The sequence below is a fragment of the Tiliqua scincoides genome, chromosome 8, assembly GCF_035046505.1.
Source record: "Tiliqua scincoides isolate rTilSci1 chromosome 8, rTilSci1.hap2, whole genome shotgun sequence".
Taxonomy (NCBI): domain Eukaryota; kingdom Metazoa; phylum Chordata; class Lepidosauria; order Squamata; family Scincidae; genus Tiliqua; species Tiliqua scincoides.
In genome coordinates, this window is record NC_089828.1 from 13,368,991 (window position 1) to 13,386,065 (window position 17,075).

A 17,075-nucleotide genomic window follows, 5' to 3' on the forward strand; every position below is an offset into this window, starting at 1 on the left:
TCTGAAGCTGGGAGGGGGGCATTTCAACACAGTGCCTGATGTTAACAGGTGATGGGGCTTCTTTGCAAAGGCTTCCATATGGTGAAATTCTTGCCCGCTGGATAGCAACCTTTGTTCTACCTTTTTGCCTTTTAAAAATCTACAGACACTTTGTAATTTTCCTGGTGTTTTTAGGGCATCTGCAGCAAGTTCCCTTAATTTATCTTCATTGGGTTGAAATACCATTATTCTCTTAGGAACAGGGGCAGACCATTGCTCCGTTCAATACCCAGGCAGTAACAAAACACTGAAAAATCAGAGCAAGAGGGAAGACAACCAAAGCCACATTTCAGGCAGAACATACAACAAATCAGCAAAGGGAAATGAAAATTCTGCACATCTAATACCAGATCATTGTAGACCACAGAATGCCTCCATGTTTCTACAGATCCAAGCCTTGTGGCAATGTGCCCTGCCGCTTCCAATACAACCTTTCTCAACTGAGTCAGGTTGAACATTCAGTTGCGAGTCATCAGTCCTATTCTGAAGGCAGTGTTGCAGCATGTTATGTGTGCAACAGGAAACATGTAGTTATTGAACCCATTGGCTTTCCCCTTACTCTGCTTTCTCATCCAAACTGGTGCACAGAAACTCTGCATGTACTATTTGTAAAAGGGGCTCAAAAATCTCCAGAAAAGGGGGCTTTTTGAAGTTAATTTTGGTTTCTTCTCAAGAAAAAAAAAACACAATCTGAGAATTTTCAAGGGAATCCAAGCAAGGTTGCCCAAGGCAAAGAAAATTTATCAGGGGACAGGTTGGCCTTTGCATGAAGCAAAGATGTTGCATTGAGAGGCAAAGTCGGAGATGGCCCCTGCATCTGTCTTCTGCCCTCTCCAGCCTGATGTGAATGAAATCCCTCTGGATGGTATTCCAATCCTTCGGCTTGCTGAGAGTGAGTTGGAAGAGGATTACAGAAGTGGCAGCTCCTTCATCCCTCCAGTACAGCTGGAGGAAGGGGAGGAGCTGATGTGGCTCCAGATCATTTCTCCTCACTCACCCAGCTGCTTATAAAAGTGGGCACAGAGTGGTGACCACTCCATCTCCCTACGTGTCCCTCCCACCTTGAGCTCTGCTCAGCCTGCAGCATCTGCCCTCTGTGTTGTGTCAGTTTCAATGAACAGGAGCCGTACAGAGGAGGGGAGCTGTGAACTGAGAGGAGTTCAAGGGAATGGAAGCGGAAGGGGTACGACACATCTCCATCCTTATGCACTGGGGGTGTGCACATGCCCCCCACAGCAAAGTGGCAGGAGTGGCACATTTTTGTGTGTGTGTGGGGGGGGGGGGAATTGAGGAAACAGGGATGCATAAGCCATCCCTGATCAGGGGATTTCTGAACATCCTGGGAGCAGGTTTAGATTAATTCACAAAGTGAAGTCAGTCGACATGTTAATTCTACCTTCTGAATAGTTTTTGTGCTGAGTCATAAAGTGATAAAAAAATGATGTACATGTGTAATACTTTGCAATGTAATCCCTGTCATGCAGTCCAAAATGGAACTGATGGTAATCACAGCATCACCTCCCACTTTCCCCAGAACCCCTGCTTCTTTCCCAGAAGGCTTGCTGCCTTTGCTGCAAGCGGTTACAGTTTCTGAATGCAATTATTCATTCGAGTTCACCTTTGGAGAATCTAAAGTTTCAACACTGTGTGCAAGAGCAGGTTTTGGGCTGGTGGGAGAAGACAGTCTAAGCAGCATCAGTGCAAAGGTTGATGCAATATTCCTACTTATCTATGAATGTAAAGTGTGCAGCTGTTGTCGCTCTTCACCTCCCATCCTCATGTACTAACGTCACTGTCATTATCCTGTTTATAGTCAATTATATCAAACTCCCTTTGGAAGCAATAAGCCTGTCCTTTAATCTGCCACAGGGGACTTGATCCAAGCTTCCTGTTCATTGCTCCTAATCCTTGATGCCCTGGAGAATGCAAACTTGGGACTTGGAGCTGGCTGCGTGTGATTGCTGCATCATGGTGAAGGATTACAACTAGGGTAGCCACTTGTGTTCCACGAGTCCTGGATTCATGGACGTGTGCAATCCTTCTACTGCCAGAGAGGACTATCAGGCATCCTACTTGGTACTTAAACACAACCCTGAAGGAAAGCAAAAGACTAAGGATCACCAGGGTAAATAGCTAGCATTTTATGTAAAGATGTAACTTACAGCCCAATCCTATTCATATCCCCTCTGCCGATGCATGTGCTGAGAAGGAGCACACTGCATTATGTGGTGGGGGGCACTTGCAGAGGACCCCTCAGAGTAAGGAAACTTTTATTCCCAGAGTAAAGGAACTCTCATTCCCTCCACTCTCCCTATGGGTTTCCTTGGTTCCCTGCAAGCTATCTTGGAGGCAGGCTGTGCAGCATGGCCTTTCCCAGTTTGAAGAGACACTTGGCCAACAGACTGAGGCAAAGAGGCAAAGAAGGAAGGCCCATAGCCAGGGAGACAGACCAGGGACACACTACACTTGCTCCCAGTGTGGAAGGGATTGTCACTCCTGAATTGGCCTTTTCAGCCACACTAGACGCTGTGCCAGAACCACCATTCAGAGTGCGATACCATAGTCTTTCGAGACTGAAGGTTGCCAACAACTAATTTTGCTGAGAAAGAGGGAAAGGGAGATGAAAGGGGGGGATAGGATATGAATGAACATGAGTGCCACCAGTCCCGAGCACCAGGGAAATATAGTCCATTAATCCCATCAAGATGCCTTCAATTTGTTGCCTCTGCTGGCTCAGCTCAGCTCTACTGTCAGCTGGGCACACAAACCCTCTAGATATTATAGTCACCTCTTGGCTTTCTATTTCTGGTTGCTGCCTCCTGGTACAGCATAGCAACCAAAAAGAAAACTGGTCACCCTATCCTATATTAAGAATTTCAAAGCGGTTTTTGAAATAAATTCAGTGTTGGGATACCTCAGCGAAGCCAGAGTAATGGCACAAATGCCGGTTTCAGAAGAAACTTTTTGCTGCGTTTTTGAGACAACAGGTACGTTACCTGCACATTCTACAAATTGAAAGGATAGCTGGCAAACAAGAGACAGGGAGAAGGGCGGTTTTGGAAATAATAGTTTGACTGTTGGAACACACACACACACACATCACTGGCTTGGCAGCAGTGCGGCTGAAAAGAAGATCCCGAAGACATTCTTTAAATTGTGTCAGGCTAATCAAGTATTTTCAGTGCAACTTTCAGGGCTGAGAAGTCAGTGCTGTGGTCCTCAGCGTAGAGGCAAGGAAGAGCTGAAGAGGTTTGCCAGATATTTAAAAATGGCACACCAAACACAAATGCTTCAAGGAAAGGTATTTTATGCAGCTGATAACTCTGGACTTGCTGCCCTGTGTGAAAAGCAAAGAAAGGACAGCATGAACGGCTCTGTCACAGAGCCCTGGAGGAATGTGGTGTGAAAAAACATGATGTAAGCCACCCCCAAGGCCAGTCAACAGAGCTGCTGTATAAAGGGACAAGTGTGAGAGGATGTATAGATCCCATCCAGTGTCTGGCAGAGAAAGGTCTCCCTCGTTCCGAGAGGGAAGGAGTCCAGCTGCACAGTCTCAGTACAAGAGCTGTCCGTGACATGCTGGAATGAACAGAGGCTGAAACCCCAGCTGGCCCATTCTTCTGGGCCTCCATCTTGAACCCATTCAAACCGGTGGCAAAGTTCCCATTAATTTCCAAGACTCGCCGGAGCCAATAAACAAGGGTGGTTGAACTTTGTGGCCAAGAGGAGAGCCTGTAGACCCACGAAGACTTGACAGAGGAAAACAGAAACACTTGTTTTATATGAAGGGAACAAAAGGTTCATAGTTAAGGAGCAAACTCCTTCTCTGAATTCTCCTGGTGGTAGGGCCTGTCAAATAAGACCTGACAGATTTCCACCAAAAAAAAGAAACCCAAACAGAGACGGGATTTAGACTGGTTGATCAGTATCCCCACATACCTTAATTCAAAAATTTAAATATACATATGCAAAACAAAGTGTCCATGGAAGTGAGTTAATAAAAAGCAGCCTTATAATGAGGCAGCCCATTAGTCCATCTAGCTCAGCGTTGTGTATATCCTCTCCCCAGGTTTCAGATAGGATCTTTCCCAGTCTTACCTGGAGGTAAGAGAGACTGATCTAAGATAGCCACCTCTGCATGCACAAAACATGCTGTACCAGTAAGCTATGGTTCTACCCCCTAGTCGGCATTGTGTCAGCTAAAGAGACTGAGGATCATGTTGGCACATTTGCCAGCTGACTTTCACTGCCTTGCAGGACATCTCATGCTCCCTATGTGTGCATAGTTATGTGCAATGAACAGAAACGTATGTACTGTATATTCCTACCTACATTGCCATGGGAAATGAAACCAACTGGAGCATCTCAGCACACACTCATGGAAAAAGTGGTACGTGCGCTTGGCACGAGGCAGGAGGTGCGGACTGATGGTTGAGCTGCTGGTAATACCTGAAGACTTAAGCAGGAAATACTGCGGTCTTGATTCTGGATGGGAGATGGTATGCCAGGTTGAGACAAGCTGATGTAGCCGTTGTGGCAGAACGAACTCGCTAATGAACTGATCAGCCACCACAGTGAGAGTGTGCGGGAGTGTGTGAAGGCTAGCCAGCAAAGAATGGGGGAAAAAAATACCTTGAGGGCTGGGCTGGGTTTGATTTACAATGCCTGTTGAATGAAGCTTGATGGCATTCAGCCAGAAGAGATCATCCACACCTTGAAGGCAACATCTGATCGGGTTCTGTGAGTCTTCCACAGAACATATTATAAAAACCACCAGTGAAAAATGGTGGCTTAACTTTAGACCAGGGGTGCCCAAACCCCGGCCCGGGGGCCACTTGCAGCCCTTGAGGTCTCTCAATGTGGCCCTCAGGGAGCTCCCAGTCTCCAATGAGCCTCTGGCCCTCTGGAGATTTGTTGAAGCCCGCACTGGCCCAACGCAACTTCTCTCAGCGTGAGGGAGACTGTTTGACCTCTTGTGTGAGCTGTGGGATGAGAGTTCCCTCCACTGCTTGCTCTTTCATATCTGTGACGCAGCAGCGGCAGCAAAGGAAAGGGCAGCTTTGCTTTGTACAAGGCCTATTATAGGCATTGAGCTATTGCAAGACCTTCATTCATTCATATAAGTTCATCTTATATTCATTTCTGTAAACTTATGTAAATTTATTCAAATTTTAAATGTAAATTAATTCTTTTTTTCCCCCGGCCCCCGACACAGTGTCAGAGAGCTGATGTGGCCCTCCTGCCAAAAACTTTGGACACCCCTGCTTTAGCCTAATGCTGTCTATGTAAACAGCCTTGAATGCTGCCTAAAAAAATATAGAAAGGAGGTACATAAATACTGATGTAGGTATGATGCATGCAATTACTTGTCGGAAAGAGATATATAGATTTGTCATGGAGGGAGCAAGCTTCAGATGGTGGTTACATTCCAGTATAACAGAGTCTTTGAAGTGTGGCTGTCCTGCTTCTAATGATGAGAGAAGTCCAGGGAAAGGGAGCTCAGGAGACTCGTGGTGTCTTTGCAATGCAAAATTTGTTTTCACTTGAGTCTTGACAAACTGCGCCCTCAGTTTTTGCACACAGCTTGCATTTCTTGAGTCATCTGAGCATTATTTCTTGTACTCTGGCCAACTCAAGATCCGCGCGGGTCAGCTGCTGTCATGAAAATCAGCAAACTGGCACACTGCAGAAGCTCTGTATAAATAGGACACAAACACTCTGGACTGAAGTAAAGTATATATGTGTATATAAGAAACAATATATAAGAAATAATTTGACCTTAAAATGCTTCACCTTTAATTCCTAAACGATTTTCCAAGCTATAATTACACTTTTATTGTTCACTATTTACAATGTTTAACACCATCAATCTGCTCTTTGAAACAAGTCACATCTTGCCATGCATTTCTCTGACTGTAAAGCTTCATTATTGCCACATGCTCTTTGTGAAGTTCTCCTTGAAGAAGAAACCTTTTTCTAAACATAATTCACTTCTTAAAATACATAAACCCATTCCTGTTGGTGGATCAGTGTCAACTTTTCTTTTTCCTCCTTGGAGCCAACAGGAGAGCTTTCTTAGGTAGTACAAAACAGCCCGAAAAGGTAGAAGGGAAACTAGCATTTAGCTGCCACGATCGCACAGTGAAACCTGTGGGTACTAGGACAAGCAATGACTCATTGAATATAAATATGGGGAGATACGTTTATCTGTAGATTAGTATTGCTTTACTCAGGCTTGATTACACAAAATCCAACATGAATCAACTTGGCTCAAGAGTTCAGATTTCAGCACTTGCTCACAAGCCGCTCCAAGGATAACAAATGGTGGTTGTTGTTTTTTTTTTTTTAAATAGCCATAATGTTTTGAGCTAGAGTTGTTTTGCCAACTTTTTAAAGGAGACAAAGGTATGATGCTCATATATAACTTCATTTATTAAAACCAGTGACGCACCAGGACTGGGGAAGGCTGTAGTGAGCAGCAGGTCAGAGGTTTAATCCCTGGCACCTTCATGCAGGGCTGGTAAGGACCCCCACTTGAATCCCTAGATAGCTGCTGCCAGACACTGAAGCCAATGCTGAGCTGAAATGGACCCAATGCTCTGATTCAGTGGTAGTTCCAGAAGTTCACAAAACCTGGATGGGACCTGCACTTAAGCCACCCTGAGAAGGGTATCATTATCACTGTATTTATAGACAGTACTGCTTTCCAACAACAAATAAGTTCACAAAGCTGCTTATGGAGAAAATAATCAACTTCAGTTGATCCACTCACATGAGTGTTGAATTGATTGTGAATATGGAGGCATCATAGAGCTTTCACAGCGAATGACTGCCAACATACCACCCCCCTCCCCCATGCATTGGTCTATCCCCTTCTAACTACTGAAGCCAGCAGCCTTCCCCACATGATGTGGCAGGAAATTCCATATGTTACGAATGCACTGGCTGAGAAGCCCTGCCACTCTCTGCCCTGAGTCTCCTGCCAATGCTCCAAATATTTGTAAAAAACCTCTCTCTCTCTCCCCTACTTATTGTACACCATTCTACAAATCTTTGCCATGTCCCCCTCCTTGACCAGCTCCCTTGCTGAACTAAAAAAGCCCCCCCCCCAATCCTTTCTCCTTCCTTTGTAGAATTCCTCCCTGAGAATTCTGGATGCCTTTTTCGGCAACTTTTCCAACTCTCAGTAGGAATGATAGAGGAAGCTGTTTAAGCTTTTCATCTCAGTTAGAAAAATAGATTCCGGAGACAAGCAATATTTAAAAAACCTGCTCCTAACCTTGGTTACTGCCAGGCCGATGTTGATGAATATGAACAGTATTTTTTTTTCCTGGAGCCGTTGCACAAAAGACAACTTGAGAGAGATCATGTGTTAAGGTTGTAACCAAACAAGTCCCAGATGAGATCTGATGTACATGTTATGCCTGGGAAATGGCTGTCTTAAACCAACAAGGGCAACAGGAAAACAAACTGCCTGGCTGTTTCAGTTCCAAGGAAAGCGATTTTGCTTGCACTCTCTCGTAGCCAAGGGATGGCTTCCAATCCTTACATGAGGCTCAGGTAAAGATGATGAAATATATTTACTTGAACCCCTGCAAAGCATAACACAGCACACCATACATGTGTAATCTATGTTGACATGAGGGCTTTTGCCTCTGGCAATGCTCACTAGGGTTTCTACATAGAATGATGCCCACTTTTATGTCAATAGCAAAGTTTATCCTCCAGAGTTTGATTTTTTGGGACATGGGCAGAGTCCGTTAATTAGCTTTCAACATTGCTGACTGAATCAGAAGTGACAGTTTGGTTGGAAAATTATTCTTGGTTTTTTTTGTGGGGGACAGGGGGCTAGGGAATAATGGTGATTCCTCTTCACATTTTGCTGCTGTCCTGAAAATAATTCTGTAGAATTGATTTGCATAAGAATGATCTGTAGATAGCATTGCTGATCGGCGAGACTTAATTGACATGATCGTTCTTTGAACAGTTGACAATTGTACATTCGGCCTGGATGCCGCTATGTCAAAGGGACTGGCAGGATGGTCACAATGAAAATGCCATGATTTGGCCTGCCATCATTCAAGCTGCATTAATGCACAGTGCAAACCAGTGTGGAGCCAAAAAAAAAAAATAACCCAGCCATGCAAGGAAAGCTCATGTGAGCATGAACCATAGTGGACGTTGCCTTCCATGGAATCAAATCAATGGTCCCCATGGTTTATGATTGTCTGTGCTGGCTGGGGATGCCTTCTATGGCTTCAGATGGGGGGGGCCTTTTCTAACCCTTTTGCAGATTTTAGGGATTGAATCTGGGGTCTTCTGCACTCAAAGGAGCTCTACCATGGAGCTATAGCTCCACCCTCCCATTGGGGTCGTGCTTCATTTCAATTTGTAGAAATGTGCAAGCACATTCAGGATATATTTATGATCTGAACCACCACATTTGCATCACGTCCTTCTTCCAAAAGACAAGGGGAATTTCAGTTCTTCCTCAGGACTTCCAATTTTCAGGGGAAGCCAAGCCAGTTTCTATAAGACAATAGACAATTGTCAAGGGGTTCTGCTTCTGCATATCTTTATGAAAGATGCAATTCACTGGCTTAGCATTCTGCCATGTATGACGATCTAAGTTCAGTCCCTGGCATCTCCTTTTAAAAGGATTGTGCTTATCAGAGACCTTGGAGTAAAGCTGCTGGTTAGAGTAGACTTGAGCTGAGTTAGATGGATGAATGCTCTGACTCAGCAAAATCAGCTTGATATGCTCATTTTGGTTTCAGCAGCTGTGTTGACCTGTGCTGATTTGAGGGTTTCCCACAGTGTAACGCAGGCTGGTTCTGTATAAATTACTATGGGCTCCAGTTTTGCAAAGTTACTCCAAGTCCACAGAAAGGAATTGCACCAAAACATTCCCAAAAGCTGTATGATTTTGGGCGCAATACTATTGTTTGTTTAGGCGTTGACAAAGGGGTCTAGCGTGGGTGGGGAGGAGACAGGGAGGAGACGGTAGGGAGGCATTCCGGGGTGGAGGGAGGATAGGCAGAGGGCGGTCCTGGGGGTGGGCGGGGAGCAGGAGGCGGGGCTGGAACCTGGCTGTTACGCCGGATCCCAACCCTGTTCCCTGCGCAGCGTGGAGTGGCTGCAAGCCATTTGGCTCTCCTCGAACTTATGTCACCTCCAGAAGTGGCGCCGGGGAGACCCATTGGGGCCATGGTGGCTTATCTGGGGGTAATGGATTCCCCTTATCTCCAGCTGAGCCACTTCAGGTCCCAATCTTGCACTGGATACAGCAAAGGCCTCCTGGCCTGCCTGTTCCAGCACAAGATAGGATTGCACAGTTTATTGCACATGTTTCCCCACTGATCATTACAAACAAACAAAAAAGCCCCCCCCCACAGCCTTAAGGGATGTAAGGGTGTGTGAGTGTTTTTTAAGATGACACATGGAGAAAGTGGGAACGCACACATCTGCGTGCATATGTATGTGTAGGATGGAGAGAGACGGTTTTTGGAAAAAGTCAAAGGAAATCTGGCAGCCTGGCATTTCTTTCCGACTCGAGGTGTGGTAACACATCACCAAGGGCATCCAGCCGAACTTAGAAAACCTGCTCACATTTGCAGAATGTGCCGGGATTATTAGCATAGCAAATTGTACAATAAGCAAGTGAACCATGCTGGAGATATTACTGAGTCTGTTGAACAGAGTTTAGTTTGGGAGAAAAAGGTCAAGGTAATAGACCCAACGTTAATATCTAATGTGATGGAGAGAGAGAGAGAGAGAGAGAGAGAGAGAGAGAGAGAGAGCCACAGCAGATTCTCATCTAACAAAGTACACAGAACTGTGAAGACCTCTATCTGAATTCTTTGCAGGAGGCTTTGTACTTCCAAAATATCCACCATGTGTAATTCTGCCCTCTAGTCTTTTAAAGGAGACTGTGCTGTGCAGCACAGCCTATCTGCTGAGAGGCCCTGATCCACTGTGCCCCCCCCCAGGTCATGTCCTTCAAATGCCTCCCCATATGCATCCTCCCCTTCAAATGGGGGTTGTGCTGTAAACTGGCACTGCATGCTGGAAACACACATAGAGAAACACACATAAATGCAGAAAGTTGTGGGTTTATTTCCTAGGAAATAATGCAAAGTTGCCATTGAAAGCCACTCTGCCTGGAGAGGTTCCAAAGACATCTGAATGTGCCCGGTTGTCTTCACAAGTACATTATCGCCAGGATCTTTTTTTCTTTTTTCTTTTTTTGCATTGGTTAGTGTCACAGCTCAGCCATTTATGCCTCAATCCCTGCATGTAGAATATAAAAGTAGGCCTGTTGGGCCAAACTATCTAAAAATCCAGCATCCTGTTTCCAACATGGTGCAGCCGGGGAGCTCACAAGCTCATCAGTCCTACCATAATGTCTCTTCACAGCACTCGATCTTAAGAGGTATACTGCGCCCAAACAGAGACGCTCCATTGGCAGTGATGGCTGTTGCTGTCACAGCTCTATTATGTAATATTTGCAGTTGCATTTTGTAGTGCAAGGTGGTCCAACTTCTGGCAGCTGGGGGGGAGGGCATACGACCCTACCATGACCCCCGATTGTGCAGATGCAGAAGTTATTGGCGATGACATGATGTCATCACTGTCAATTACTTCTGGGTTCTGAGTCACTGAAGTAACTCAGCAGGCTCAGCTGGAAGGAGGCAGAGAGGCAGGTGTGATGAGGCTTTTCAATCTCTCTCCAGTGCCATTCTGGCTTCTCCTTCAAAGGGAGAACAAAAAGCCACTGGAGTGGGAAAAGGTGATGGGGAGCAGTGGCAGGGCTTTCAAGGACCACCAAAAAGGACCTCCCAGGCCACATGCAGCCTCTGGGCCATTGTAGTGTATCATATTTTATAGACTGTTTTGATGATCACTGATTATCGTGAGCTGCTGTGGATCGACAAGAGGAAAATGGGATACGAGTTTGAGAAACACATTTTAAAAGGACATCTAAATAAAAGTATTCCTCAAAGCTGACAGCCACTGACAAACCTATCCATGAAGTTAGATATACCTTCCCACCCATGCAGACCAAATTGGCACAGTCCAAATAAAGTCTGTCTACTTGACTGTCTATCCTACCTCTAAGAAGCCCATCAGACTTGACTACGGTGAGTCAATAAAGTTGTCAATCCCAATAGAGTGGGGGCCAGAAGAGTTGGGGCAGGGGTGAGCCTGCAACTTGGGTTCATTGCATTTGCTAATTCATTTAAATACATGCACATTCCAAATGTCCCAGTGTCTAGCACTTGAACAGCAGGGCTGCTTTAAAATTGGCCAGGTGGCAACCTTACAAATGAAGGCCTGCATTACCCTAATTGCCAGGGTGATCTAGGTACCATTGTGCTGGCCAAGGCCTGTCAGAGTTTGATGCAGTAGCTGCCAGTCCTCATGTCACCCTGCCTGGCTAGGGAAGTGCCCCGCCTGACATGTACAACTGTCATGTTCAAACACAGATGCGGTTAGCCCCATGTGCTGCAGTCAGTAATTCCCCTTTATCAGAGGGGTTGCAGCCGCTCTGGGACTTTTGCAATGAACTCAGTTGAAGCTGGTCTGTTGATGTGGTCACTATTTGCTTCTAAAAGGATGAGAAGCCCCTTCTGCCTGCAAGGTTTGCTGCACTTGCTTTGCGAGGACGCATCTTTCTGCCCAGTCAAAGCAGGCATGTCACCATGGTGGGCAAAATGCCACTCTGACAGATGGACAGGCAGAGAGGCGTGCCAAAGACCCAGTCGGTACACCAACCCTGAATAATAAGGAGCTGGGTTGGGGGCCAAGAACGTCAAAAATGTCTGGTGGCAAAATTGCTGCCATGGTCTGTGGGTGAGCAAGCTGGCCGCTGCTGTTTCCACTCAAAGCTTCTCTCAGAGCTGCCAAAAGCCAAGTTCTGGGCCCTGAAGGACTGGGCGACGTGCTCTGCAAGAAGAAAAGAAGGACTCTGCAGGCAGCTCTCCTCCTTAGCAGGATTCTTGGTTATCTAGCAGGATCAGTGTAGGGACCTGTCTCTACTTGGAGGGGGTTTCTCAGTACCAGTTGCAAGAGGAGGGTGTAATTAGAACTGCCATTGCTGGAGGCATCTGGTTAGCAACAGAGCACTGGACTTGATGGATCCAAGCTCTGATTCAGCAGGGCTCTTCTGAAATTCTTACTTTTCTCTATGTGCTGTGCAATCTCATAAGAACCTTTGAAGCTGCAGTTGTGAACCTGGCACCTGTGCTGCCCTGGGGCTCAGGACCACAACATGCCACCCCCCCCCCCCGCAACACCCGCCCCCCACGGGATACTTACTCAGTCGACAGAGCCTTGTATAATGTTCCTAGGTGGTCCGAAAGCCTTCTGAGGTTTAAGGAGTGCCGTTAAACAGTACTTTCGGTTTTACCACGAAAACCAGAAGTACTGTTTTAGGGCGCTCTGGAGGCCTCAGAAGGCTTTCAGAGCACCTATGGACACAGCACAGGGCTTTGCCTGCCCGTGGAACAGCTCTGGAGAGCAAGTGGTGGCACCTGGGGCTTTTGCCCCCTGACCCCCCTCCCAGGACCGCCACTGGGAAGTTATCTATATGCAGAGTCAGGCAATTGTTCCATCTAGTTTAATAATATCAACACTGACTGATAGCAACTTTTCAGGGTTTCAAGGAGAGGTCTTTCCCAGAACTGTTGCAGAGGTGGGGACTGAACCTGGGACGTTCCACATGCCAAACAAGTGCTCTGCCACTGCGTTACGGCACCTTCCCTTGCCACACTGAGCAGCCCTACAATGGGTCACTCATGCATTTACCACTGGGGCAAATTGACCTACTGGGCCACTGGCCGTGGCTCCCTATTAGGGCTACAATCTACATTGTACATTGTAGAGGGCAGCAGGGTTTTTGTGAGGATTCTGCGGTTCCCATGGCTGGGAGCCACAGCTCACAGTATGGGAATCACTGAGCTGGAGTACCTCTCCACCACTCTAATCCATTTTCTCTTCTGGAAAGAGAAGAAGAATGGAGATGAACCACCGCAGGACCCACTGCTGGAGCCAGTAGCGTAGCTACATGGGGACAGTGTGGTAAGTACTGAAGGTCCAGCCATGCACTGTGTAAGTGGCACCTCCCACTCGCAGTTGGAATCTTTCTGGGCAGTGACCACAATGTGCAGTGTGTTGTTGTTGCTGCCCAGTATGGCTGTATTGTGAGTGGGAGAGACCACTCACCCGACACACGGTGGCGCCCCCATAGCTATGCTACTGGCTAGAGCAGCTGCATTATCATGGTCTTGCTCTTCTTGAGAGTAATGTTGAAAGGCCAGTTCTCCAGTTGCAACATTGGCATCAGTATATTGGTTAACAGGTTCCCGGAGTAACAGGCTGTTCCACAATTCACCTTCCAGTGTGTCCCTCCATAACTCTTAGTTTCGTTATCACCATGAATTAACATTTAAAGGGGTCACTAGCTGCATATTGCTAGAAGGAAACAGCATTCGTTACACATTACCAGAACAAAAGCTAAATTAAGCAGAAGCTCATTTCCTTTGTACCATCAATATTTTACTCAGTCATAGCCTGGGTACTTGCAGTCACAGAGAAGAATTAATCATTCATGTGCTAATGTACATCCATTATTTTTTAAATCATCACTTAAGAAGTAATCATTTTGTGTGTATGCTGAGATGTGTGATGCTGGCTTATAAAAGTGCAGCACAAAAAAAAAATCGATGCAAATTTAATAAAATTTAAAGGTTGATATCTGTGAAACAGATGCGAGGAGGGAGAAGGGAAGTCAACCATACCATAAAATGACAATTATATTCCAACACAACCTGCTGAAGCTGGGGGGAGCATTAGCAGAAAGACAATAAATTCGGGAGTTTAATTTTGTGCCGTACTCCAGATAATTCCCACCAATTGTGCCATGTCTGTCTGGGTCTTCAAAGGATCCAGTCTACTGCTCTTCTAAAACAAACGACGGCCTCCGTTTGAACGGCTACTTTATTCTGTTTGGCTTCCCCACTGAGATTATTTACAGAGAGATGCACTGCTCTTATAATGGCATCATCCCACATTTATACAGCCCCTTTCATTTCCCAAACTAAACATTAAATGCCTTACAGTAATGCTGCTACCTTCAGAGATAAGCTCACGTACGCTGGCCTGGCGCACATGCAACACCAGAGGAAGAGAATGTTTTCAGCTAAGCAGCAGGAACAACCTCCCTTGTTTTTTAACAGGAAGAAAGGGAGTGTCCTCTCTCACATCACAGTTCTGAATACTCAAAATGCCCAGGACTATTCCTGAAACATGCATGTACAGTCAGTGTGTGCAGTGTACACGAATGGTTGATCTTTGTGCCACACATTGTGTCAACACATGTATAGAAGGACAGTTGTTGGCATCCTTCAGTCTCGGAAGACTATGGTGTCACGCTCTGAATGGTGGTTCTGGAACAGTGTCCTCTCCAGTGCGCGAAGCCTGGGTAAAGTAGATATGGAAGATAGACTGTTACCCATGCAGCAAATCCCCTCTCTCCACATCGCTGAAATGGTCCAATGGAAAGGCAGAAGCCAATACAGTTGGTTCCAGCGGCGTCGCAGGAGTTGCCAGAACGTGACTGTGTTCGGTCATGAACTGCCTCAGGGACTCCGGCTCCAGATTTTGCCTCGAGGTTGACTCCTTAAGCCTTTTCCATAACTGGATGTAGCCACAAGGCAGTGGAGGTTTGGGATCAGAGTTTTCCTTCTCTCAGATGAGCTGCCTTCCCAGGCTGACGAGTCCCATCTACGCGGTGGCTGTTTAGTCGCCTCTTACGACAAGTACAGCCAAACTGAGGGCCTATTCTTATCCCCAGCCCCCAGGGGTAAGAAGGACAGTGGGCCTTACCCAGGGGTAAGAAGGACAGTGGGCCCTCATTATCCACAGTGGATCTGTTCCAGAAGTCCCAGCACATACTGAAATTCACAGACAATTACATCTGGGGGGTGGGGGCACTGGTGCAGTGCCACAATAACTTACTAGGCCCGGCCCACCAGAGGACATGCGCTGCCTCCCCAGGAGGCCTCCCAAATGCAACCAGAAGTCACCTCTGGTTTGCACCAGTGACTTCTGGTCACATCCAGGTGTTCTGAGGCCTGGGGAGGCCTGGATACAACCGGAAGCTGAAAGTTATTGCTGGTCATATTTGGGAAGCCTTCTGATGCTTTCCAGCCATGGGTTCAGAATCCACAAATGCTGAGGCTGGGGATAAGGAGGGCCTACAGTATGCACAAGTGGTACCCCACAGCATGGTTTTTCAAACTCTTGGGGTGGGGCAGGCACCACTTTCTAAGTCTCAACTTTTACAGGTCGCATTTCAGGTAGATGCTATAGAGATGGCCATTCTGCACCGGAGTGAATAGCTTGTTAGGGCTTTGCTCTGAGCCCTCCTTCCTCAAACTGCATTGGTTTTGGAAGGTTGGATGCACAGCTCCATTTTGTCCACTGGTGCACCCTCAGCCCAGCTACCTCCACTTCCAGTGAAGTGGGCAGACAGGGAAACATGGTCCTCATGGCAATCTGGCCAAGTTCTACCGGTTGTGAAATGAAGCCAGGCTTTGCTGTTAAGATGAATGCATGTACCGCTTCTCGTGAAAAAAAACAAACATGGCTGTGTGTACAGACACCAGTACACGTGTTCCACATTACTGTGAATAGCCTTCTCGACAAGATTTGATGAAAGGTGCTCTATAACAATACCCTTCTGTCTTTCCAGATCTGGAATCTACTTGTTTCATGGAGTTTTTTTAACTTTTAAAATTGTTACATCGATTCTTTTAGCTTTGCAACATCCACATATCTACACCTACAATGCTGAACTCTAGATCTGGTGCCAATAGGTCGCCAACCAAAACAGAACCACCCACAGAGAACACAGAAGTGTTTGTAGAAAATTTCTTAGAGGGTTGCAGAGGTTCAAAACTTTATTTAAAAAAAAAAAATCATGTCTCCAACAAGGCAACAACCACCCTCTCCCAAAAACATTCTGCCTGGAGAATGGGGGCTCCTAGGGAGGTTAAACACAGCATATTACAGTCATTACCTGCCAAGAGTCAGATGAGGACAGGAAGGAGAAGAAAATTTATTTTCATTGTGAGAAGCGTGATCTATTTGATGTCTATAAAGGCAGGGAAAATAAGACGTGGGGGGGGGAGAGAACAAGCAAGCGGAGCATAAAAAAGCCAAGAAGTTCAAAAACATATATTGCAGCCTTACAGTGTGATCAACGTGTGACTACTTTGAAGAAGGCCTCACAGAGTCCAGTGAGACTTACTTCCAGGGAGATTTGCACAAGTAGTTGGAAAAAGTCAGAGTGGGAGAGGAAGAGAGACATAAAAGAGACACTCACCCAAGCCCCTGCTGCTTGATCTAGGTCATGTTTACGCTAAAGTAAGTCTCAGCACAATGTGGAAAGAAACTGGAAAAAAATGAGAGGGGGAAGCAAGAAAAGTGACACAGTTTGTACGGCTTACCTAAGGTCAAGTCATTTCCTTCCAAGGAGAATGGGATTGGAATTTTCTGTGTCTCCCAATTCAATTTAGGAGGCAAAGGAAACTACCCCGCCTGTGCTTCTTAGGATGCTCAGGATGTGCAATTCCTATTTAAGGGACAGATAAACCCTCTTCTATGTCTTATTACCCTGCACATGCCTGATCTTGTCTGATCTCAGAAGCTAAGCAGGGTCAGGCCTGGTTAGTACTTGGATGGGAGACCGCTTGGGAATACCAGATGCTGTAGGCTTATACCATAGTCTTTCCAGACTGAAGGTTGCCAACCATTTTTTTGTCTTATGAGCCCTTTGAACCCCCTTTTCTCAAATAAAATGGTGTGTGTGTGTGTGTGTGTGTGTGTGTGTTTGCTCAGGAAGAGGTGAGGAGGAGCAGGAAAGATCCTAGTAGAGGGATTAAATCCATTTTGATCAGATCCAGATTTTTGAGAATCTAGATCCAATGTGAAGTGATGTTCTTCAAATGCAGGGAAGGATATATTTTGAAACC

The 17,075-nt window shown here is 46.2% G+C and overlaps 1 pseudogene; it reads left to right on the plus strand.

The window, feature by feature from the left end:
• Nucleotides 1-16,700: 16,700 nt before the first annotated feature.
• LOC136659544 (5S ribosomal RNA) lies at nt 16,701-16,818 on the plus strand (annotated as a pseudogene).
• Nucleotides 16,819-17,075: the final 257 nt, after the last annotated feature.